This window comes from Myotis myotis, unplaced genomic scaffold (genome assembly GCF_014108235.1).
Source record: "Myotis myotis isolate mMyoMyo1 unplaced genomic scaffold, mMyoMyo1.p scaffold_m19_p_2, whole genome shotgun sequence".
Taxonomy (NCBI): Eukaryota; Metazoa; Chordata; class Mammalia; order Chiroptera; family Vespertilionidae; genus Myotis; species Myotis myotis.
The window spans coordinates 40,263,411-40,289,193 of NW_023416324.1; positions in this window are offsets into that span (position 1 = coordinate 40,263,411).

The window sequence follows — 25,783 nt, forward strand, 5'->3', positions numbered from 1 at the left end:
AGACAGGATAACTGAACGGACACCCATTTGGGAAGAGAAGAAATAGGAGACCACAGGTAGACACTAGTCCACTGAGCAGACATGTTGAGGACCCCCAGCTAGCACCCCAGTTAGACCCTGATTCTGCTCCCCCATTGGAGCTGCCCCATCTATTGTTTTCCATGACCCCTGGCTTTGCCCAGGAGAGACAATTTCTCTTCTATATCTAGAGCAGGAATAGGAAAACACGTTTTAAAATAAGCTTTTAAACCAGCGGTTCTAAACCTGTGGGTCTTGACCCCTTTGGCGGTCGAATGACCCTTTCACAGGGATCACCTAAGACCATCCTGCATATCAGATATTTACATTACGATTCATAACAGTAGCAACATTACAGTTATGAAGTAGCAACGAAAATAATTTTATGGTTGGGTCACAACATGAGGAACTGTATTTAAAGGGCCAGAAGGTTGAGAACCACTGTTTTAAACATTGGGGTGATATATAGAGTGATATTAAGTCTCCAATATAGTGTCCTTTAATCCAGGCTGATGTGCTTTTGGCAGTAGAACTCTCACATAAATGTAGGCTTCTTATCGATTTGATTCCAGCCTTTCACTTCGAATAGCCTGGCCAGCTCTTTTGTAGACATAGTCCTATGGTCTGCCATATTGCTTTGCTTTCTTGCTCTCATGCCTGCTGATCTCTCTGTCTCTCATTCATTCTCCTGCCCTCCTACCCCCTAACTTGGTTTTGAGTGCTTTGGACTTATTGGCCTTTGGTGTAAGGGACACTTTTCCTCCCTTTTCCAGAGCCATTTTGTTCAATTGAAAGCATATGCTGGGTAACACAATTTATCCAGAGATTTTAACAATAGGGTGAATATACTTGACCCATACTTCAAGGCTGATTTTACCTGGCCTTTTCTTGTTGAAAACACTTCTTAATTGTATATTTTACTAGTTGAGATTGAGAAATAGTAGCCTCTTCTAGCCCTACAAATCTCTGAATTTCTAGATGGTCTCTCCTGTCTTTCATTCCTGCTTGCAAACTGGCCAATTCTTCTCTGAGCTCATTTCTTTCCTTTTTTTTTGTAATAAGTTTCCAAATGCATCCAACAGCAACCAGCACATGCTACTAACATTTTGTTTTATGGTCTCTTATTCTGAATTCATTAGATTAATGATATGCCTTCTAATTCTCACAAGTGATATATTCACCAAATAGATCGCTATCGTTTTAGCCTCTGTTAACAGTGTTCTTAATTACTGTCCTCTAAACAAATGTTTAATTTTATTGTTATCACATTACCCCATGTCTAGGTGCCAGTTTTTTAAAAATATATTTTATTGATTTTTTACAGAGAGGAAGGGAGAGAGATAGAGAGTTAGAAACATCAATGAGAGAGAAATATCGATCAGCTGCCTCCTGCACACCTCCTACTGGGGATGTGCCTGCAACCAAGGTACATGCCCTTGACCGGAATCGAACTTGGGACCTTTCAGTCCGCAGGCCGACGCTCTATCCATTGAGCCAAACCGGTTACTCCTAGGTGCCAGTTTTTATATCAGGATAGGGCAGGTTTGCCACAATAACAAACAATCCTAAAATTTTAGTGGCTTAACAAAAACAAACCATAAACTTTATTTCTTGCTCATACTACATGTTCAAAGTCAAAGGGACTCTGCACAGTGTACTCACTCAGAAACCAAGTCTGAGGAAGGTTTCATCTAGATAAATGCTTTCATAACATCCCAACCATTTCAATGGGGGAAAGAAAGCATGGCGAATTCACATTGGCTTTAAAAGCTTCCTCCCAGAAATAAGACACATTACTTATATTTATACGTTATTGGTCAAAAACTAGTCATGTGACCATGTCTTCCAGGGTTCAGGAGAGTGGCTGGAAGTCAAGAGCTGGACACTCTTGCCTCTGTATAGTTGAGGTTACACAAAGGTAGAAATCCAAAAATTGTACTGGATGACAACCACGGAATTATTTCTCATTCACACTACACACCCATTACGGGTTGGCTGTGTCTCTGCTTCCCACACATCATCCTTGCTCTTGTGCCCTTTCTGGAACACTGCTGATTGTTATGGCAGAGAGGAAAGAGCATGGTGTTTAAAGAGCATGGCAAGAACAGTGCACATGGCCAAGCCTGATGTCAGTGGGGAGGGGCAGCAAGTATTTGCAAATAGCAATATAGTCTACCACACCCTTCACTACACATTCCCCCCATTCCTATGAGTCTCAGCTATCCTAAACATTTTCCAGTCCTTTGACATTTTCCTGTCTTTCCATTTACTTATATCCAGAATGAAAATGCTACCTGGCAAACTCCTATTCACCCTTCAAGACCCAGCTCAAATAAGCTCCCTCTGATGCTTTCTATTACCCTTGACTACCCTTCCCTCAAATGGTTATTATATTCTTTGGCTCTCACCACACTGGACACATACCTGAAGCAGAGAATGTTTATCATGTGTTATAAATGTTTTCTAATATTCCTGACTCCAGATCCAGGAACTGTCTTATTCATTTTTGTACCACCTGTGCTTAATGCAGTGCCTGGCACATGGAAGGATAGAAGGTGTTCAATAAATGCTTGTTGATGTGTTTTTTTAAACAGCTATTTCTATAATGGAATTAAGTGGGTGATTTAATAGGTCAAATAACAGTACCTTGTTTTAATACATAAAGGTTGGAACATTTCAAACTCACTGAAACCTTCTTGAGCACATCGTGTTGGATTTGGGATAAAACCTAAATTCTTTACCTTGTCTATAAGATCTCACATGATCTGGGCTATCCTTCCTCACCAGCCTGAATGAAATAGCTAGTACTTCTCCCCTCAGTTACTGTTGTGCAGCCACACTGGCTGTGGCTGTACCAGTCAGGGCAGATTAGGTTATGCTACAGTAAAAAACAATTCCAAATTTCAGTACTCAAGACAGAAACATTTTATTTCTTGCTCCTACTCCATGTCTATCAGGGATTGGCAGGGACTCTGATTACATTGTCTTCCTCTGGGACACAGCCTAGTGTATCACCCTTTATCAAGAACATTACAGATATTGATCAAGGCAGAGGGAAAGAATGTTTTGAAGGGTCTTAGGCACGCGCATTTAAGTACCTTTGCCAGAGAATGTCACGTGTGGCTTCTCGGGATACACTGCCTAAAAGTAGTCTCATGGCCCCACCCAGGCACAAGGAGACCAGGAAGTGCAATCCTATTTGCCTGGAAGGCAGAGAGCTGAAGGTATTTGGTGACCACATGACTCCCACATTGGACTTCTTTGGTTCCTCAAACAAGACAAACTGTTTCTTGCCTAAGAACCTTTATGGGAGCCCTCCTACTTCTTCCCTGTTCCTTGGCCAATTTCTGTTTCTTTTGGATGTTAGCTTAAATGTCACTTAAAGAGACTTTATTTTTTCATACCACATCCTCCCCCATCTGAATTATATTTCCCTCTTATACTTCCTCATAAATCCCTATGTTATTTTTTAAAATAGCATTGGGATTTCAGGAGGGTGATAAAATAATACCCCTCCCTGCCCCCCTCTTGAGTTCAGAACCAGCTGAAATTTGGATACAGGAAGCAGATGAATGGAGATCACAATGTCAGCTTAATAGCTGATATAGGATTGGAGGGCATGGCAGACATGAGGCCATCATGGATTGCCTAATGCTTCACCCTGAACTGAACTTACCCACCAGTCCCTGGCAAAGGTGGGCAGTTGCCGGCCTCTTCCAAATGGACAGTGAGTGTGTACATCCTGCAGACAAATTGATTCTGAAAAGAGAAAGTGGCTGAGATGGGCATGCTGGGTCTTCTGAACTCAGAGACCAGATAACCCACTCCTCTCCCCATGGGGGATAAATAAGGGATGGAGAAAGTTAACAAATATCACTTCATGAAAACCCAAAGCCTGGGAAATGAAGATTTCCTTATCAAAACAGAATTTATCTTAATTTGTTATTCCATATCTCTTCGTGTTATTGTTGAGTTTTTTTGTTTGTTTGTTTGCTTGTTTTTGTTTAAGATCAGTCTTGTCCACCAGAAGCGAAGCATCAAGAGGGTAGGGTAAGCACAGCTTGTTGTCTTCACTATATCCACAGCATTTAGCCCAATGCTTGGCACATAGAGGGTGTTCAGTAAATCTTCCTTGTACATCAGAGCCCCTGTGGAAGTCCTTCTCTTGGATTAACTCTCAACAAAGTTAGTTCTCATTTGCTTGAGACTGGTTCCCAATTTTGGAGTGTCTCATTCTCTTCCTTACCCCTGCCCCCCGCCTTTATTTTTCCAGGTTGTCAACGTGGATACATGCATCCACATCACAGTTGGAGTAAATGAAATGAAAATTGAAATACAAGTAAGTAAGTACATTGAGTTGTTGCAGAGGTTGTTAAGGAGGAATGTGGAATTCTTGTACACATCATCACCCTTATGGTGATGTCTTTTCAGCAGTAAGAACGCCCACAAAACTTATGTAGGATCATAAAGGGGCAAAGGCCTTAGAAGTCATCTTCCTAGTCCTGCCCTTCCCCTAGTGCAGGAATTATTTTGGCAGCTTCTTCTTTACTTAAATACTTCTGGTGACACTCAGAGCTGGGGAGGGACAATTTCAGTGAATACTGCTGGTTGGACTGTGTTGGGAAAGCTGTGGACATGAAACTAGAAAGCAATTTTGACCAATTTGGGAGATCTCAGAGAAGATAGGCCAAGTGGTGAGAAGCCTGAAACTATGCTCCATGGAGAAGAAATAAAGGAACTGAAAGTATTTACCCAGAGGGGAAAATAAAAGACTGTGGGAACGTATGTAGAAATCTCCAAGTAGTTGTGCAACTGTCACTTGGAGGAGTTGACTTATTCTGTAGGTTTGTGTTTTTTAAAAAAAATATTTTTATTGATTTTAGAGAGGAAGGGGGAGGGGGAGATAAATAGAAACATCAATGATGAGAGAGAATCATTGATTGGCTGCCTCCTGCACACCCCAAATTGGGGATCTAGCCCACAACCTGGGCATGTGTCCCGACTGGGAATTGAACTGTGACCTCTTGGTTCATAGGTTAATACTCAACCACAGCTGCGAGGGCCGGGCTATTCTGTAGGCTTTGAGGTCAGAGTGAGGGTAATGGTTTGAAGTTAGAAGGAAAAACTGCTATATTTATGGAAGAATTTTCTGAAATTACGGGTTTTTTTAACCAATGGGATAGTTGCCTTAAGAGTACAATTGAAGCTCATCACTCAATACATATTTATTGTCTATAACCGGGGTGGGCAAACTTTTTTTTTTTTTTTTTTTAAATATATTTTATTGGCTTTTTTACAGAGAGGAAGGGAGAGAGATAGAGAGTTAGAAACATCGATGAAAGAGAAACATCGATCAGCTGCCTCCTGCACATCTCCTACTGGGGATGTGCCCGCAACCCAGGTACATGCCCTTGACCGGAATCGAACCTGGGACCTTTCAGTCCGCAGGCTGATGCTCTATCCACTGAGCCAAACCGGTTTCGGCGTGGGCAAACTTTGACTCGAGGGCCACAATGGGTTCTTAAACTGGACCGGAGGGCCGGAACAAAAGCATGGATGGAGTGTTTGTGTGAACTAATATAAATTCAAAGTAAACATCATTACATAAAAGGGTATGGTCTTTTTTCTTCAATAGTTTTATTCATTTCAAACGGGCCGGATCCGGCCCGCGGGCCGTAGTTTGCCCACGGCTGGTCTATAATGTGCTGGACGCTATGTTTGGTTAGTTATGATGATTCCTATTGAGCCCATAGTAACTTGTAATAATCACCACTTCATTTTCAAAGTTTATACAAAAGCCATCTTTAAATGTTCTCTTTTAGAATCTGCGTGGGAGTGGTCATCAACATTGGTTTCTCAATTCTGGAATTGACCCCTTTTTTTACTCTCAAAATTTAAAAACTTGTGATGATATTTTCTCAAGTCCAATATGAGTTAAATGGACATTCTCTACCAAAACAGTATCCATAAATCACAATTACCTGTACTTGGGATCACTTAAAACTAGATACTTGCTTTCCATTTATTGTAGAAGAACTATGAAGTGTTCACCAAACTCCTTTCCCTTTTCTTCCTGTGCCTACAGCTAAACTACATTTTTTTTGGCCTCCTTTATTAATAGGTGTGACCACTTGGCTGAGTTTTAGCCAAAGCAAAGGGGGTGAATGTAATGTGTACTGTGTACAGGCCTGGCTCATAAAACCATCTTTCTCCATCTCCTAGTTAAAAGTAAGGGTCATAGAGAAGGGCAGGGCCACAAATAGAAAGACTGGATCTCTGAATGACCATGTGGAAGATTGCCCACTGACCCAGAATATTCTCATTGGACTTTGCCTGAATGAGAAATAAACTACACTGTGTTGAACCACTGAGATTTTGGAGTATATATGTTAGAGCTGCTAGTGTCTTCTTATTCCGGCTGGTGCTGCAGGATGCCCTCAAAGAGAGAATAAGTGTGGAATTGAAGTTAGGTAGTTTTGTTCTTCCCTTTCCTGTTTGAAAGAATTAGTGGAGGGGGCAGGAGTAAAGGACATAGCACTTAATCACACACCCATTCTTCCTGTTGGTAATGTTTTCTATGTAAAATTCATAAACTTCATAGGACATGTTGCCATGTCTTACATCCTCTTCTATATTCAATCTTTCAGTTGATATTTATTGAGAAGTGCCCGGTGCTTTGGGGATTTCTGAAGACACATAAGTAGCATATATTGTTAAATATGTTATTCATTTACTCAACAATTTTTAGCATGTACTAAGGGCCAGCCCCTGGTAAACATTGGTGGGCAAAAGGTACAGTACCCGCCCAAAAATTGGGGTACAACAAGGAAAATACATAATAAAGAGGCAAGATGAGTCAAGTATGATAATACTATGAGAAGGAAGGTCAGGATGTTCTGGGTACACAGAGAAGGAACATCTGACAACGTAGAGGTCAGAGAATTATCCTCTAAGGAGGAGTAGCCAGAAGAAGAGGAGACAGTGGAGAAAGAGTGTTCTAGAAAGGAGGACTGTATGTACAAAGGTCTGACTATGGGGCCAGACTATGGTGAATGTTTAGAGGGATCAGAAGTTTAGCTGGATACGAACAATGGAGAAGATGAGCATGAGAGAAGGATCTTGTAAAATATATGTGCACATACTTAATAAATGCATACAGAAGGCCTTGTATTATAATATGTATATGCATTTACCTAGGAGGAAATATGGCCAATTAACCATCAAGATGTCAACATTGTGATATTTGAGTAGTTTCCAATTTCCTCCCTATGTTTCTGTTTGTACTAGAACTGTCTAAAATAAATGTGTGTTTCACTTAAAAAATCAAAATATAAATGTTTTTTCTTATTAGTTGTGCCTGCACCTGTTGTCTTTCAGAGGATCCTCACAGCAGTCTTCTGAGTAAACTGAGGTTCAGAGTTGGTAAGTCCCATTCAGTCTACTTTCTCCCCAAGGTGCCTGCCTTCCTTGCGGTTTTCTAAGCAGTGATGATGGCTTTCTTGGAACTAGTGACTTTAGTGATCTGTTGAGTGTTCATGTGATGGAGTTTGCAACCTGGAAAAAAATTGGGTCAATGTTGTCATGATCCTGACTTACCTAGAGGTTTCCCACGTACAAAGGATAGTCCTTAACCTACTGGACCATGTCACTAGAGTTCTCTTTTTGTGGATGCTGTCATGTCCTTTGCCTAGTGATTTTGCATTGGGGTAGAGAGCTACTGATAATTTTGAAAAATGTAGTTCAGGAAGGAGATTGTTCCCCATTATTTTGTCAACCTACATCTTGATTGACTAGCATGTCGGTGCTTGGCCTAACTAGTGAGGATGAATATTTGCAGTGGACATCCAAACACTTGAAAGCCTTGAAACACTGCATCAGCATTCTCTACATTATGTTATGGCAATAAACTGCCCCTCAGATTTCAGAAGCTTAAAACAACATGAATTTATTTCATGTGCATGTTACATTTTCATCCTGATTCAGGCCTAACTCTTTACTCTGAGACTCAGGCTGAAGGAGCAACTCGCATCTGAGATATTGCTGGTGTGTATCACAGGGAAGAGGGAGGCAACACCAGGGACAGCTCTTAAAGCTTTGCCCCAAGTCACTTCCACTTACCTTTGATTGCCCAAGTGTGTCACAGGGCAGCCAAACTTTTGCCAAACACCTCAACATTCTGAGTCTCAGTTTCTTTATCTACAAAATGGAAATAGATAAAATACATTATGGTATATTCAAACCATGGAATATCATGTAGCCATTTAAAAAGATAGAGAAATGCCCATGATACAGTGTTATATGAAGAAAGCAAGTTGTAATGTTTGTAGTATGGTTTTATTTTTGCATAAATTTAAAAACCTTGCCCTTGCTGGTTTGGCTCAGTAGATAGAGTATTGGCCTGCAGACTGAAGGGTCTCGGTCAATTTGATTCCAGTCAAGGGCACATGCCTGGGTTTTGGGTTCAATCCCCAGTAGGGGGTGTGCAGGAGGCAGCCGATCAGTGATTCTCTCTCATCATTGATGTTTCTATCTCTCTCGCCCTCTCCCTTCCTCTCTGAAATCAATAAAGATATATTTTAAAAAATAAAATAAAAACCTATGAATATAGAGTATATTTGTTTGCATGAGAATATTAATAAAAATAGCTAATGTTTATTTAAAATATTTTTTATTTATTTTTAGAGAAAGAGAAAGGGAGAGGGAGGGAGGGAAAGAGATAAACATTGATTGGTGCCTCCTGCACACCCCCTACTGGGGATTGAGCCCACAACCCAGGCCTATGCCCTGACCAGTATCGAACCAGCAACCTTTTGGTGCACAGGATGATGCCCAACCAACTGAGCCACACCGGCCAGGGCAAAAAAAAAGCTAATGTTTAATGAGTGCTTATAGCATATGCCCATTACTGTGCTAAGTGCTTATTATATACATTTGATCATTTAGTCCTTACGAAACCCAGAGAGAGGAGTAGAAAGTTATATATCAAATGGTCATTATCAGCTACCTTACTTGTGGGTGTGTTAGAAAGATTTTATTCACTCTTAAAAATATATGATTTTTGTACATTTTTGCTCATCACAAAAGATGAATTAATCAGCTTTTGTTGTGAAAGAAACCACCACAAAATCTGTGTTATACAATGTTAGGTAAATGCCTAACATTTCCTGTTTATCGGTCTGCAGGCCAGGTGAGGTGGCATAGCCTTCCTAAGGCCCCATTCAGTCTTCTTTCCTCTCCATTGCTCTTCCTCCCCTGCAGTGTTCTAAGCAGTGATGATGGCTTTTCCTGGAGGAATAGGGCTGAGGGTTAAATTCAGGTCTGCTCCATGCGTCTCACTGTAGAACCCATCCTATAGAAGCAAACTCTACCAGGGATATGTTATTCTCCTGGCAAAGATTGTGTCAAATGGTCACACTTGAGGCTTTTTGAGGACTAGGCTTCAAACTGGTACATTGTCATTTTTGCCCACATTCTATTAGCTGAAGCCCATCACATGGCCAAGTCCAATGTCAGTGAGCAGGGAGTCATGGGTGTTGTGGAAGGAGGAAGTGACTATTTTCTTTATAGTACTCTACTGCAATAAGCATTCATTGTTAACAATATAAAGTGAGGAAACAAAAACATGTACCAGGGGTAGTTTAAATTGTGTTTAATATATTCCAAAGTCACATTATGCATTTCTTAAAAATACAAACTCCACATCTACAATTATAATGAGCACAGTGATATTCACATGGACATTTAATTAACCAGAGTACCTAGTAGGGCAGGTGGGAGTTTACAGTAGCTTGGCTTATGCTGCCCGTGGTGTGACATTCTAAGCATAATCTAGAGACTGTTTAATGTCTCTCTGTATGCATCACTGCTACTTGTGTGGCCATCTGCAATCCAAGGAACTTAAATCATGAATCACAGATTCTCAGACCTGGAAGGACTTTGGTGCCTGGGGTAGGCAGGTGCTTCCTAAGTTCCATGGATAGCTACTCTTGCCAATTACAGTCATTCTTGACTGGGTATGTCTCACGTCACTGGAGAATGGGTATAGAAATCAAAATTCCTTCATTTATCCAAGGGGGATAGTGTGCCTCCACCCCCTGCTGTGGCTTTCCTGAGTGATACAGTAAGCTAGTGGCCAAAGATGGGATGGAAACCAGGTGTCTGGAGTGGGCCCAGGGCCTTTGACTTTGTTTCTCTGCGTGACACAAATATCAAGCATATGGGTCATTAGGGAATTGTCACTGGGCTCTGACATTTCCATTACCCTTTACAGAAATATATGAAGTCTCCTTCTTCTCCTGCTTCCCCTGTTTTAAGAGAACCCACGTACTGCTCAGAGCAGCTACGTCTGAGTCCTGCAAAGAAACATTAGATGGCACAGATGCAGAAATAGAGGGTAGCATGTTAAATTCCTTGAACACTGGCCAGGGAATCACCCCTGCTTCAATTTCCTTTCTATTCTTGGTAATTTAGAAAATATCTGCTGATACAACTCATGAGAATCTATTTACAAAAAGAAAATGTTTTATTAAGGAATTTATTTGTTAGGATTAAGAGTCATGTTCTGCAAGTTTCAGTCATTTACCGATCACTTTTTCCCCCCCATTTTTTAATGTCCACTCTATCCCTAAAATCTATTTACTTAATATTTTTCTTTAAATAGTTTCATATTTTTAAAACTTAAAGACATTTTTATAGGAGATGATACATTACTATTATAGATGGATAACAATATGACTTGCTATAAACATTTAGACAACTGTAAAAGTAAATACACAACCTTTAAAATAAATAGATTTGTCCATGTACCATTTAAGGTTGTTTCTTATTCTACAAGCAGCAGGCATTCCCCACTTATATAATGGAATAGTATGGGCTTTGGCATCAAATCTAAACTCATTCTCTTCTCAGTGGTGTGATTTGGGGAAGTTTCCTTTAAATTGCTCAGTTTCTCATCCATAAAATGGATCAAAGGTTATCTCACTGTGTGTGTGTGTGTGTTCAAAAGCATCTAGTGTCATTCTATGTCATAATAGGAACTCAGAACACTTAGTTACCTTCTTCCTTTCCTTTTTTTTTTTTTTTTTTCCCAAAATTAGGCTCATGAACTCTGTTGTCAGAGAGATGAATGATCTGGAGGCACTATTAATTTTTCCCAGAATAACTTATTGATAAATTGCTTGCAGTGTGCTAGGAAACGTGCTAAGTGCTGTGGATACAATGGAGACTGGGTAGATGGACTGGGTAAATGAGTTGAAGACCTGGTTCAAGTCCCATTTCATGTCCTCCAGATAAGTCACTTTATACCTCTGAGTCCAGTTCCCACATCTGAAAATGAGTGTGGTGAACACCATATATGCCTACTTCAAGGAACATGTGTAAGGAATACCATAATAGCTACCAGCAAAGCCTTTAGTGAACCGATACAGGTGATTCTGCTGTAATGGGACATGTATGTTCCTGAAACACTTTGTGTCCTGCAGACACAAAGTAAAGTAAAAACGGGACATTTTGCAAAAATAGGGTTGAGGCAGATTATTGAAAACCTATACAATATTTTGACCACAATGCCAAGATAAAACTTTTTATCCTAATAAAAATAATAAAGCTAAAAGACCTGTTAAAATTTGACGAAGTAAATAAATATACACACCTATACATACTACAGCAAACATAAGACCTTACTTTAAAACTGGCAGAGGTGGCTTGATGAAGGCACAGGGTGGGGTTGAGGCTGCTGAGTTATGGAGCTGAGGGCAAATGCTCAAAGATGGGAGGTGCCATGAAATATGCCCTTTCAGGAAAGGACATGTGGGTGAACAGCCAAGCAGGAGGAGGAGGTAGAAAGGGTATCTCACCAGTACCCCTAGTACCGTGTGCCTCTGTGTCAGCCACACTCAGCTGTGTTAGTATTGTTTCCACTCAGTTGCTGCTGCTCGGTGCAATACTAAAACATTAACATCCTGGGGAAAATCAGTGTGAAATAAAGACACTTGCATGTTATGTTGTTCTCATCCCCCCAGTTACCAGTCTTACTTGTCTTACAGTAACACATATCAAAGTATCATGTATTACAGCAAAGCAGTCCACCTATGCAGATGGAGGGGGGTCTGTAGGCTTTGTGAGCAGAACAAGCAGAGACTCCCAGAGGTAGAATTCATTCAGAGACTCGAGTCTCTCTCTCTGGGCCTTCTGCCTTCCCTTCCAGTGTGATTGTCTACTTCTACTTCCCTTCCTCTCCTCGGTTGCAGGGTTCCTCTTCCTCACTAGCCTGTGAGCTCCTTGAGAGAGGGCTGTCATATTTATCGATGTGCTCTGACAGCCCCCATAGGGGCCCTGGAGCAGAATGGCTGTGTTACGGCTGAGGCTCCTTTTGTAGGCTTAACCTCTGGAGCCAGATCACTGGGATCTGATCTCGCGTTCTGTCCTTAACTTGCAAAGAACTTGGCCACATTCCTCTCTAAATCTCCATGTCCTCATCTGTAAAACCGGGCTCATGATAGAACTGATTTTAGAGGGTTGCTGTGAATATTAATTGAATTGATATGTAAAGTACTTAGAAAGAGTACTGGACACAGTAAGTGTCCAATAAATATTAATTGTAATTACTAGTGTTTTGATTGCAGTATATAGATAATAGGTAAACAAATTAATACAAAATCACAATATACAATAAATGTTATGAGTGAAAAGAACTGGGTAGGAACTATGTTTTCTCTGTGGAGTAGCTAGTAGGATACGGAAGTGTTATCTGACAGGGAGCTGGGAAATGATTGAGCCTACAGACCTAGAAGATCTACACCCTTCTGTTTTTGAAGAACAACAACAGTGGGGATTTTTTAAAAGCGGATGATCAGAAAGAGCCTCTCTGAAGAGGGGCTACAGTATAAAGGATATAAACACTAATACTGGGAGGAGAGGGCAGGAGGGGCATTCCAAGCAGAGGGAAGGCAAGAAGGAGAGATCCCCAACCAGCAGGTGGGAGGACTTTCCCCTATGGGCTCTGCACTTGGCTGATTTTGTTACAAGACCCTTTGTTCCAAGATGGGTAGTTAAAGTGTCACTTTATGGGGAGCCCTCCATGTGGCTTTTAAGCACTGGAGACTGGACACTGGTACCATCCATAACCTGAGGATTCTAGAACTCCATGTCTTCTCAGGCTATTACTGTGGCCCCTCTACATCGCTGTGTCTGCTGAGCCATTGTTTTATTTCTCACGTTACACTTGAGCAAATTAAAGAATAGTAACACCATGACCAGGCATTTCTAGGTACAGTCTAAATTCACTTCCAGTCTGAGTTTTAATCAGTATATGTTACCAACCACATATAGTGTGGGTGATCTCGGTCACCTCATCTCATTTGCCTAGTCATTCACGAATACTCACTCAGCGAATACCGATTGAGCAAGAAGTGTGTGCTAGCATGACAGGAAGAAAGGTCATGTGGGGTTCAGCTTCTCCATCAATAGCTTGGAGGCTTGGGCCAGATTTCTGGTGTTCAACTGCACTGTTGCCTCTCAGTCCCCATTTTATTAAACAAATTAGAATGGATTTAAGTTTATTCCTTTAACAGCATCAGCCTCACTCCCTGGTATACTGAGAAGCTTTCTCAAGTGGGAGAAAAAACAGTGGAGTGACAGCTAGCAGCTGGGAATTTTATTATTATTACCCAGAACTTAATTTTTCTCTGCCTACATCATTAGGATATGTGAACCTCACTTGCCACAAGGTCTCTGTGGAAAGGGTGGAACAATACTAAACTGGCTGTTGTCCCAGGTCCTTTTAGCTCGACATTCTCTGAGTCCTGTGATCCTTTTTCCTTGTTTCTTTTCATTTAGTACCACTTCATATGCATGTTTCTAAGTATCTATGTAGTTTTCTCTTGTCAATCACTCTCAGGGATTATGCTTTAGTTTGCTTAACAGTTTCCCTGTTGATCCCTCCCTTTTGATCCATTCTCCTTTACAGACCTTTTCAGAGCCTTCATTTGAATGAATCCTGATTGTGTGTGTGTGTGTGTGTGTGTGTAACTCCTCACACTCAATGTCTTTATTCCCTGGTACAGTAGGCACTGAGCGACTATTGGATGAATTAGTGAATTTTAATGATTATCAAGAACCTCACCATAAACACACATACACATACACGCTATTACCTTTAGATTATTTGCCTTCTTTTGCGAGAGTGTAAATTCTTAAAATGGCATTGCTAGGTTCAAAGTTATAGGCAGGTTTCGTGTTTTTATTACCACCTGCCAGATTGCTGTGGCGCTTTTATGTGAACGGTAGTATTACTGATAACACTTGTGGTAATTATTTATAACATTATCTTAAATAATTAATCAAGTCAAAGAGTACTTCCTCTCCTTTTTTTTTATCCCCATGGGTATCAATATCCTTTTGCATCCCAAACTCTAGCTACTCAGATCAGTGCTGTGTGCCCTGAATTTAGTCAGAGAAAAAGAAATGGCTGCTCCCGCTCTAGGCCCCAGCGGTGTTTGTGTCTCCTTAGACTCTCCTAGGCCCTAGCAAGGTTTGTGTCTTAGACACCCCACTGTTTTGCCAGTTCAGCACCAGCTTGGTTTGGGTTTTCTTCGATGATGCTGATGATAAAGATACAGAGAACTATATCAACCCTGTGAGGATATTATTAACCCCATTTTATAGATAAGGAAAACTAAGGCTCAGAGAGGTGGCACAGTTTGCCTTTAGTCACACAGCTAGAAATTAGCAAAGACAGGATTTACTTCCCGTGCCATCTGATTCAAAGTCAGTCTCCCTCCACTAAACTACCCTACACCACTCCCCCAGTGGATGTTCAGGGTCAAGAGCCTCCTGGGAGCAGCAGGTCTGTCAAGTTTTGCAGGACTGAGCTGTTTATCATTACAGAGGACACTCATCACTGTGCTAATTACATTAATTGCTGCCCACTCTTTGGCTAGGTGGGTGGCTTAACAACACCTAGCAACATGGTAATGATGCCTGGGCCTGCCTTTCCACCTGAAAACATCTGACTGCTTTTTTTTTTTTTTTTTTTTTTTTTTTTGTTCTTGTTAATTTACATCTCCTTCCTGTGGTGGCCAAAGATGGTAATTATAGGTTCTGTTGGTTGGACGTTAGCAACTCTCTACCTTATAGGGGAAAGGTCAAGACTCTAAAATCTGCCCTGCCTTGGCACCACCTGTGTGCTTGACACTTTATTTAAGGGCTCTTTTATAATCCTCATGATAGCTCAGAAGTAGATATTATGTTATCCGCCTTTTGTTTATACGGGAACCCAGTCACCTGCTTGGATCATATAGCTAGGAAAGGGTAGATCTCTGGCTGTCACATTTCTCTACACCACAGAGACCGATTCCTTTTGATGTTTGGAATCGAATTACACAGCAGTGGGGGCCCAGTCTGTATTTCCAGAGAAGCAAGGCATCAGGAATCATCAGTGTTTGGAGGAGGTCTCTAGCACTAAGGGTTGAATATTTGACATTTCAACCTTTCAACTCCCACTGCTTCCCCAGGCTTCTCAAGGAAATGTTAACAGAGGGTTCCAATGGACTTCTTAATAAGTAATTTGAAGACTAGGTCCATGTACTGCTTGGGAATGGACGATGGCTTTGGCAATTCATCATAATTGGGTAAATGACTTACCTTCCCCAGAGACCCAGATGACAGAGCCTAATTTAGGAAGCAATTGACTTTGGAATGTTGTGTATGCATACGCTTTATGGGTGTGTCTGTATCTATATGTGTGTGTATATGTCAATAAATGTGTGTGCATGTTTGCAGGAAGTCTTGGCGAATGGGTAGACTTAAATGACTTGATTCCTTTCTCACCTATCTTCTATCTATAAATGAGGTTTAAAAGTATATTTTACTAATGTTGAAAACAACTACATTACATAGTGTCACAGAGTAGTGGTTAGGATATTTGCTGCTAAACCATTGATTGATCTTGGCTCTGCCACTTACCAGCTGTTGTGACTTGGGCAAGTCACTTAACCTCTCTAGGCATCAGTTTTCTCATTTCTAAAAATAGGGATAATAACAGTTCTGACCTCATGGGGTTGTTATATGTCAGGGAAGTTTCAGAGAGCAGGGAGTGTGTCTATATACCTCTTTGCACTGGCCAGAATAAGATTTCGAAAGAGCAGGTTTAGGGCTTAATCCCTCGACTTTGATCCCAGCACTTCCATATTGGCTGTGTGACCTTGGAGGAATTACTTAACTTTTCTGTGCCTCAGATGCCTCATCTATAAAGTAGAGGCTCTTTATTTCTACCTCGAGTGATTGTTATACAATGAAGTGGGTGGTTAGCACATAGGGGGTACCTGTTTCCCTTATTCCCATCCCAGAGTCTTACATTCACTAATTGATTATCTGAGGTCTTGTTTACTACATAAAACATTCTTTTCTCTCTCACTCCACCTTCATTTTCTCCTTCCTAGCCTTATTCTTTCTTTCCTGACCATTCCCTTCACTTTCCTTTCTTTGGTCAGTTTTGATCTGCTATGGCTCAACCCCTGTGTGCAGGCTCAGCTGCTCCCTGGATTGTTGCAGCAGCCTTCTCACTGGCCTCCTCTTCTCCGTCTGGCCCCCTGTGTTATTCTTCAAACATGGTATTCCTCCACAACCTGATCCAGTCCTTGCTACTTCTCTGTGCCACTCCCTTCAGTGGCTTCTCATCACACTCAGAGCTGAATACTTAAGTGTGTGTGACCTCTCTCTGAAATGGCAAGGAAGAGCCTACACAGACGATCCAGGTGATTCCTGGCCTGGATGGCTCACTGACCAGCATTTGTCTTACCCAAACCAAGGAGAGGAGTACTGAGAGGAGAATTCGTGGTCACTTAGGGGCCTACTCCTTTCACACATGCGCCTTTGGGATCAGTGTTGTTTCATCTGCGACAGTGACGTGCCTGCTGTCACACTTGTACTTTATGCCATGGTTGCAATGTTGTCTAGAATTATCATGGTAGCTTTACCATATGATTCACTTTGCCTGTGGAAAGATGCACATGGATCAGATAACGATCACTCAAGGCTTAAATTTAGCACCACTAGAAAAAAATCGAAAGTTAGAGGTGTGATATCTAATTGTTTCTAGACAATGAAAACAAAAACACAATCTTCCAGCACTGAATCACTCTTTGGCACCTGGCCTCCCCCTCCCCCATCCTCCCTGTCCTTATCCTCCTCCTGTCATAAAGAGTGCTAGCTTAGTGAACAGAAACAGCCCTGAGAGCCCAGGGTTCCAGTCCCAACACCACCACTTACTCATTGTGACATCTCAGGCATGTTACCCCACCTCCCTGAGCCTCCGCTGGAACCCTCTATTAACATTTCCTTGAGAAGGCCCTCTAAAATGGGCCTTAAGAACAGGTACTCAATAATACATGGTGATTGAAAGATGACTAAACTAGATGCCAGGAGTAGAGCAGCTAGCCCACCCTAGAGTGAGCCTGCAGGAGGTGCTAGTGCCTTCCATGCTCACTGATTGGCGCAGCTGTGGTGTTTTCATAACCTTTCTTTGGCTTTGGTCAATCTTTAGGATAGCCAATTCAGCTAAAAATGGAGACAAGGCCTTTCCAATTAGTACATCCTATGGCTTTCATGGAGGTCCTACTGTTTGCACAGTGAGGTTGAAGATTCTGGAGCAGGTGGGTAGGCTTGATATCCCACTAGTGAGAGGCACAGTTCCTGCTCATATCACAGTTTCTAGGGCTACGTAACAAATGCCACATCCTTGGTGGCTTCAAGCAACAGGAATTTATTCTCGCACAGTTCTGATAGCCAAAGAGTGCGAAATTAAAGTGTCAGGCGGGCTGCAGTCTCTCTGAAGTCTCTAATGAAGAATCCATTCTTTGCCTCTTCTCTCTTCCGGAGACTCCAAGTGTTTCATGGCTCATGGTCATTCTGATCTCGGCCCCCCTCCTCACAGGGCTTTCCTTCCTGGGCATCTCTTTCCTAAGTCTCCCTCTCCTTTCTGTTATAAGGACACTAGTCATTGGATTTTGGGCCCACCCTAGAGCCAAAATGATCACATCTTAAGACCCTTGACCTAATTATATCTGGGAAGATCCTGTTTCCAAATAGGGTCACAGAGTACTGAAGATGGGGCATATCTTTTGGGGCACACAATTCAGTCCACTACCATGCCCTCCAGAAATTTCAGATTAGGCAAAGGGACAGAGCACACACAACTGAGCAACGTTTCAAGTAAAGAGTAAAACAAACCCTCTGGAAGGTGGGTAGGGGGTCAGTCATTCATTCTCTGATCCAGAAACATTCCTGAGCCTCTGCTGAGCTGGGTGCTGGGAAGCAGAAATGACATGGCACAGTCCCTGCCTGCAAGGAGTTGACAGACTGGTAGAAGGAGACAGAGAAACAGGCACTTCAGCCCAGTAGAGTAAGGCTGTGTGGAAGTGGGTCCTGATACTGTGGGGGTTTAGCAGGTCTGGTTACAACCCTGGAGGAGTGGTGGTCTTACCTGCTGCCTGAAGGATGAGGGAGTAGGAGGCAGTCATGCCTCAAAGGAGCAGAGTTCTAGAAAGAAGGAACAGAGGAAAGAAAGCCTGGCCCCTGTGGGTCCTGCACAAACTAGGGGGCAGTGGGCTGGACAGGCAGGCAAGGGTAGGATTGTATAGGTTGCCAGAAGCCATCCAGAGAGCAGGGGAGAGCCACAAGACTATTTTAGGGAGAGGAGTGACATGACCAGGTCTGTTTATTAAAAATAAGAATTAGAGAAAGCCTTTAGTGAAAAATGATTTTCCAGTAGATTTTAAACTGCATGTACTATAGTTTTGTGTTTGTTTTTGTTTTGTTTTTAAAGAAGTATAGCATATGTACAAATCAAAAGAGGGCAACTTGATAAGAGACCAGTCCAGTGTGTACACCACTTAGATTGTTTTGAGTGGAGGCAGAAGAGAGTTTGAGGTGGGTCAATGATTCAGAATTTCTCTTCTTTGTTCTGTGGAGAAATGACCCCCTCAATAGGAAGAACCTGAGATTTGGAGTAGAAACACTCAGTTTTGAGCCTCATATCCGGTATTTCCCTGCTGTGTGATCGCAGGCAAATAACTGCACATTTCTTATCCTCAGTTTTACCATCTATGGAATGGGCTAACAGTATCTGCCTCACCAAGATGGTATGAAGGCAAAATAGGATAAAGCTGGAGGAAGCTCTCTGTGCTATGCAAAAACAGTTGGTAATATGATTCTCAAATTCTAATCTGTCTCAGATCTGTATTTCTTCACTTCACCTTCTTCCTTCTCCACCTGACAGTGTTTCAGATAAACAAAGAGAGGAGGAAGGGATGATTTCTCTTTTCACAGCACATTTTTTGTTTGTTCCCTATTCCAAAATATCTATACCAGCTCTGGAATGTCACACCTATACCCTTCTTTGTCCCTGCCCTTCCTGTTCACTACTGGCCATCTCACACACACAGGCTCACAGAGGCAGAGGGTGGAGGGCAGGGAATTAGGGCCATGGAAAGAGGTTTGAGGGTGGAAATAAATCTGATTCTTCCTTCCCAGCCTTCACCTGGGAACTGCTGTCTCTCAGCTCTGCACTGGGCATTTAGGGTTGTGGGTGGGAGGTGGGGAGAGACACAGAGGGAACATGGCATTAACACTCAGTCTGCTGGCTCATTTATTGAGGCAAAATGAAAGCAGGGCCATGACAGAGCAAAGCCAGCTAAGGTCAAGGTCTTACTGTACAGAGGCAAAAAGCCCTTAAGGAGTTGAGAAATAGAAGAGACCACTCAATTGGGTAAAACCCCGTAAAGAAGGTGAGCTCAGTGTGAGACTTTTCCTCTCTTCTCCTATTTCAGATTCTTGGCATTTCTGCAATAATTATCTTAAGCATCTATAGCTTATCAGACCATTCTATTATGTACATTGTCTTATGTGATCCTTGCAACAAGATCAAAAGCTGAGGATGGATTGTAATTACCACTTTTCAGACGAGGAAACTGAGATTTCCAGTGACTTGCTCCAGGTCATACCGTTATTAAAAGAAGGAAAAGAAGCTTTGAACCCACATTCATCCAGCTCCAAAGCTCCTGCTCTACCTTTTTACTGAATGTACGTGGAAGGAAGCCATGTGTTTATCGGGCTGCATCGCATTGCATGCATTTTTAGTATTTGTGTGCGCATGTCAACAGGCACGTTGACATGCCTGCTGGGTGAGTTGTAACAATTGAGTTTTGAGCGGCTGAGTGCATTTTTGCTGGCAGGGTCTGACTCAAGGAGAACAGGACAGGAAGCATACAAGCCCACTGTGTGGGAGGTGTGAGGGCTGATCTTGAACGACTTATTGGGAAATGTCTTTGTTTAGCGCTACTTCTCTAGGGGAGGCCTTGGGTTTTTCCATGACTATTTCCAAAGTACAATTTATTCTCCATTTTTTTCCCTAAGGAACTAAGATTTGTTTAGCACCCACTATGTGCCAGGCATGGCACTTGGTGCTTTACATCTATCACATCATTTAATTCCGACAAGCCCTGCCAGAGGGGCAGCATTCGTGTCACTGTTCAGCCCAGGAGACAGATTCAGGAAGATGGACATTTGCTCAAGTCACTCAGCTGGTGTGGAGCAGGTCTGGGCTTCCGCCCGGTGCAGTGCAAATCACAGGCCACACTGGCATTTTAAAGTTATTGGTAGAACATTTTCTTCTTTTGATAAAGTTGTAAATTATCTCTAATGCATGAAGCAGGATACCTGCATACCAACTTTGCCCCTGCTCTTTTAGTAAATGAAATGCTTTTTCTTTTCATTATTGAGTAGCTGAGCTGCTTGGTTTCAGAGATAAAATCTTCACTCCAGGCAGGGGAGAACACATGGCCACTCTCACCCATTGGCCTTTTTTCTTTTTCTTTTTCTTTTTCCTGGCTTCCTTTTAAGACCTTCCCCTACCATCACCATTGTGTGTGGCTGCTGAGACAGCTCCAGCCATGACAGGAAGGCAGGAACTGTGGCCTGGATGAGCCTGTGGCTAGAGAGACCTGGTGTCCATGAAGTCCAGAGAGACCTCTGAGATTGGAGATGGGCTCTAATAGTCTCCTGAAGACCCTTGGTCCCCACTCACCCAGCATCACAACCGGAAGCAGATGTCCTTTGTGTCAGATAAGAACCTTTGGCCTCTGAGACAAGTGTTTGGGCCACTAGTCCCCTTTAAGAGATGATCACAATTTTGAATACCTGAATGGTCCTCATTTTTTTTGCACTGGGCAGACACATGGACCAAACCTTCCAGAAGCTGAATGAATAATAAAGATGAAGGTCTTTGCAACCTTAGGACCTGTCTTTTCAAATTTCCTTCAAGGGTCACAGAAGCAGGGAGCAGTGGGGAGAGAGCTCAGGAAGAATGAGCTCTTAGCAGGGGGTGCGGTTCTGGCTGTGAGACCTTGGTGCACTCAGCTTCACCTCTCTGAGCCCCAGGTTTCCCTTCCCTGCTCCAGGTCCCAGATAGTTGCAGTGAGAATTAAATGGGAATATCTTTATGCTTTTATTGCAGGGTCCCAACACAGAGAAGGTGCTTAGGCAAAAGTCAAGAGGCCTGGGTTGTACTTTACACTCTTCCCTGAACTGCTGTCTCTCCTTTCTCTGGGTCTCTCTTTCTATAAAATGGGGGAATTAGAGTAGGAATTTTTCCTCTATGGTCCCTTGTGACCCTAACATACCATAATTCCTATCTCTCAGCGGAGGGCTGAAAGCAGCTTTTTAAGAGATGAATAGATCTTTTAATATTTAGCCACTCAACAAATATTTAATAAGGGCCTTTCATATGTCAGGCACAGCACTAGGTGATGGGTATAGAGTGACAAACAAAACAGATGTACCCCTGCCCTCATGGAACTTCTAGTCTAGTCTAAACAGCTTGGGAACTTTCTCATCTCAGATAGCTGAAGAATGCCAGGCTCCAAGGGGAACACTGCCAGCTAAAAGTGCTATATAGTAGATGTAATAGATGGGCAAACTTGGGTGAACAAATCAATCAGTGCCAGCACTTTATGGAAGCTCTTTGGGTGACCCTAGGGTTGGAGAGCAGTTTCTAGGAGAAGGGAAAAGTTGTGGGAGCTCTGGCCAAGGGTGTATGTAATTGCTAAATAGTTTGTTTGTTGAGACACCTGAGAATGGGCGGGCCTGCCCCTACCTGCCCGGTTCTCAAGGGGGCATTTACTAGGAACCATCACAGCTTCCCATGCGCTGTCTTTTCCCTGGAGGAGGAGCCAGTGCGGATGCTGGAACCCAAGGGGAGAAGAGAAGAGAGGCCAGAGAAAAATGCCAGTGTTAGCATGACACTTGGGCCAAGCCCAGAGGACCCTGAGAGGCTGTGGAGTCTTCATCTGTACCCCTTCAAGGGAGACGTAGAGCCCAGTTGGGGTGTAAGGCTACCTAACAGTTGGCCCCATAGCCATGGTCGGAAGGGTGCCTGGGAGGTGGAAAGAACCTGGGCTTAGGAGTTAGAGACTGACTTGGGTTTGAAGGCTGTTGGAATCTGGGGCAAATAACTTACCCTCCTTGAACCAGCTTTCTCTTCTGTTAAATAGACATCACAACATTGGCTTTTCTAAGATGTCATGCGGTTTCAAGCACCCAAAATAAGTACCAGGGACTAACTATAGACTTGATGATTGCCATTGATAAGTATTACATTATCAGGACCCAGATCCTATTTCTGTGCAATATTGAAAGAGCTAGGAATAATTGATGATAAAACTTACAAGGAGATTGTATGACCTTCAATGCAAGTGAAATAGTGAAACAAGACTGAGTTATTAAACAGTTATTAATGTCTATTATGAGCCACACTATTCTTGGTTCTAAGGACACAGGAACGGAACATAGTCCCTGTCCCTAAGAAGCTCACCATCTATAGGGGCACATCTTTACACAGAAACTTATGGAGTGTACACGGCCTAGCTCTATCTGAGTAGAGAGGGAAGGCTTCCTGGAGGAGGAGACATCTAAAGCTGAGAGCTGAAGGATGAAGACTACTTAAGCAAGTGAAATTAGACAAGGGCCCTAACCTGTTTGGCTCAGTGGATGGTGCATCGGCCTGCGGGCTGAGGGGTCCCAGGTTCGATTCCGGTCAAGGGCATGTACCTTGGTTGTGGGCACATCCCCAGTGGGAGGTATGCAGGAGGCAGCTGATCGATGTTTCTCTCTCATCGATGTTTCTGGCTCTCTATCCCTCTCCCTTCCTCTCTGTATAAAATCAATAAAATATATTAAAAAAAAAAAGTAGGCAAGGAAGTAAGGAAGGAAGCTGGGAAGGACATTACAGAGAAGGAACTGCACGTGCAAAGGCCAGGAGGTCAGTGGGCACAGTAGATGTGATCATGTGGCCAGCTGAGTATGCCTTTCCTCAGTGTGAACTTGGTATAAAGGCAGCAGGAGTCCAAGGAGAGATTTTTAAGCAAGGAAGGTGGAGTGACATCATCAAATTTGCATTTTAGGAAGAATACTCAGGGTTATAAGTGCATGTGTCAAATTATATTGGAGAACTATTGGGATAAGTTGATTCTTTCCTCTTCCTGCTCCTCGTTTTCCTCCTTCTCCTGCCCACATATGATGGCTCACATAAGATGGAATAACCCACATGAGCATGCCTGGTGTAGTGTCTAGCACATAGTAGGTGTAAAGTTAGCATACATCCATTCCCCTTTTAAATATAGTCCTTGAAAGAAAAATCCTCTAGCATGAAGTGCAAGTTGGGGCAAAATAGTTGAGGGTGTGGCTGTTTGTATTTTCTGGCTGCTGTTCAGGTATAGCCGACAAGATTTAGGTCAAAGGAAGTTCCCCAGACAGTTCAGTCCCAACCAGTCATCTAGGGCTTCAGGGAGGGCAGGTGAAGGTCATAATATCTTCCCTATTTCAAGAGGTCACTCCTCCGCAGGGTCCTGGTCTTGAAAACTTACAAGACATGGACAATCCTGTTAATTTGTCGGAGTCAGCTTTCTCACCTGTAACATGGGGATGAAGTTACCTGTGCTGCCAACCACATAGGGGATGTCATGAGGATTAGAAGAGTGTGAACCACAACAAAAGAATACAATAGATTCCATTCATTAATGCCCACCTTGTGCCAGGACTTGTTCTGTGAAGCAGGTATTATCATCATCTCTCTTTTATAGATAAAGAAACGAAAGTTCAGAGAAATGATGTGAATAAACAGGGGGCGCAGAGTAATTGGCTGTAGCTAGAGCCCTGGCCTCTAACCACTGCACTATGACACGACTACAATATGACCCGCTTTCCCTTGAAAACCACCAACTGCTGCCCTGAGTTCTTAGCACGATGCAGGTGTTGCAGAAATTTGTGCGGAAAGGTGGACGAGAAAAGAGAAGGGGTAGTATCTGAAGTCAGAAAGTCTATCCTAATGCTGCCTGACCCCACCCGTCAACCAGCATAGGGTCTTTTCCCAGATGCACTCCTGGAAATGAACCCTTGCCCCATATTAAAATGACCTGTTACCTATCTGACTTCTCATTAGGCTGGCACTGGTGAGGGCAGGGACTGTGTCTGGGTTATGGGTTTGTCCCCAGGGCCTAGTTTAGTACCTGGCACTCAATAAATATTTGTGAATAAATCTCTTCTGTTGTTTGCCTGCATTTTCTGCCCTAACTTTCCTCTTGGCCAAGAGATCTAAAGCAAAGGAGCTGAGACTTCTGTGACAGGCCTCTGAAAGTTGTTGGGCACATGCTGATGGTGAGCCAGTGAGAGGTCAGTGGGCAAGCCCTGGGTCAAGCCTGACACTCTCCCCCCATACCCCGCACTGCTGGTTGGACCTGGGAGACTGGGATGGTCCATCCCACTCTGCCCACCATCTCCATGGGACCTGATGCTGGTGGTCTGAGCTCGTGTCACATGAGGAACCCTAGGGGTTTGCCGAGTGGGTCACAAACCCTAGGTATGTGACCCACTGCATGTGCCAGGTGGCTTAAGTTGGCCTCACTTGGCTCATGGCTGGTCAACAAATCATATGAGAACCAGAACAATCCTTAGGCACATTGAGCAACCTTAGGCACAGGAGCCGGGCCAGGGAAAGTGAAGAAACCTGTTCAGGGCCTTGCGGGGTGGGCGTGGGTGAGGCCCTGCCAGGAAGGGGCAGCTGAACCAGTTTCCATTGCTCCCAGACCGGATGCAGCCTCCTAACTTGTGACTGGGGCAGAGGCAGGAGAAATGGGTGCCCTGGGCACACCCCTGTGCCCTCCAGGGCAATGATAGGACTAGGGGCTCTAGGTCAGCAGTCACTGGGTGTGTGACTTCCGGCTGCTAAATCAGGCAAGAGGGCTTCGCAGCAGTGAATCAGCTGACAGGTTGAACCGTAAGAGACTTTGGACTTCCAGTGAGCAGGTGGAGGACAATTCGGTAAGGGGCGGTGCCCAGAAACAGCTGGGTAATCGACCTGCTTCCAACGTCACAACCTGAGTGTTGTGCCTTACCCCGTGCCTTCCCAGGGCAGGGCCTTTGGATGGGAAGAGCCTGGGAAAGACTGTCGTTTTGAGTCCCAGCTGTTCCACTTACAGCCTTTGTGTTCTTGGGCCAGTGACTTCGCCTATCTGAGCCAAAGTTTCCCCAGATGAATATGGGAATAGCTACCTAAAAGAATGGTATGAAAAGTCAATGAAATAGATCAGTGTCTAGTTGCTAGCACATAGCAGGTGCTCATAAAAAGGGGCTCCCTTTCCCTTCTTGGTTTAGGACCCAGATCTCACTCCAGGTCCTGAAGTCATGCCCCTCAGCGACTCTAGGAAGGTGGGAT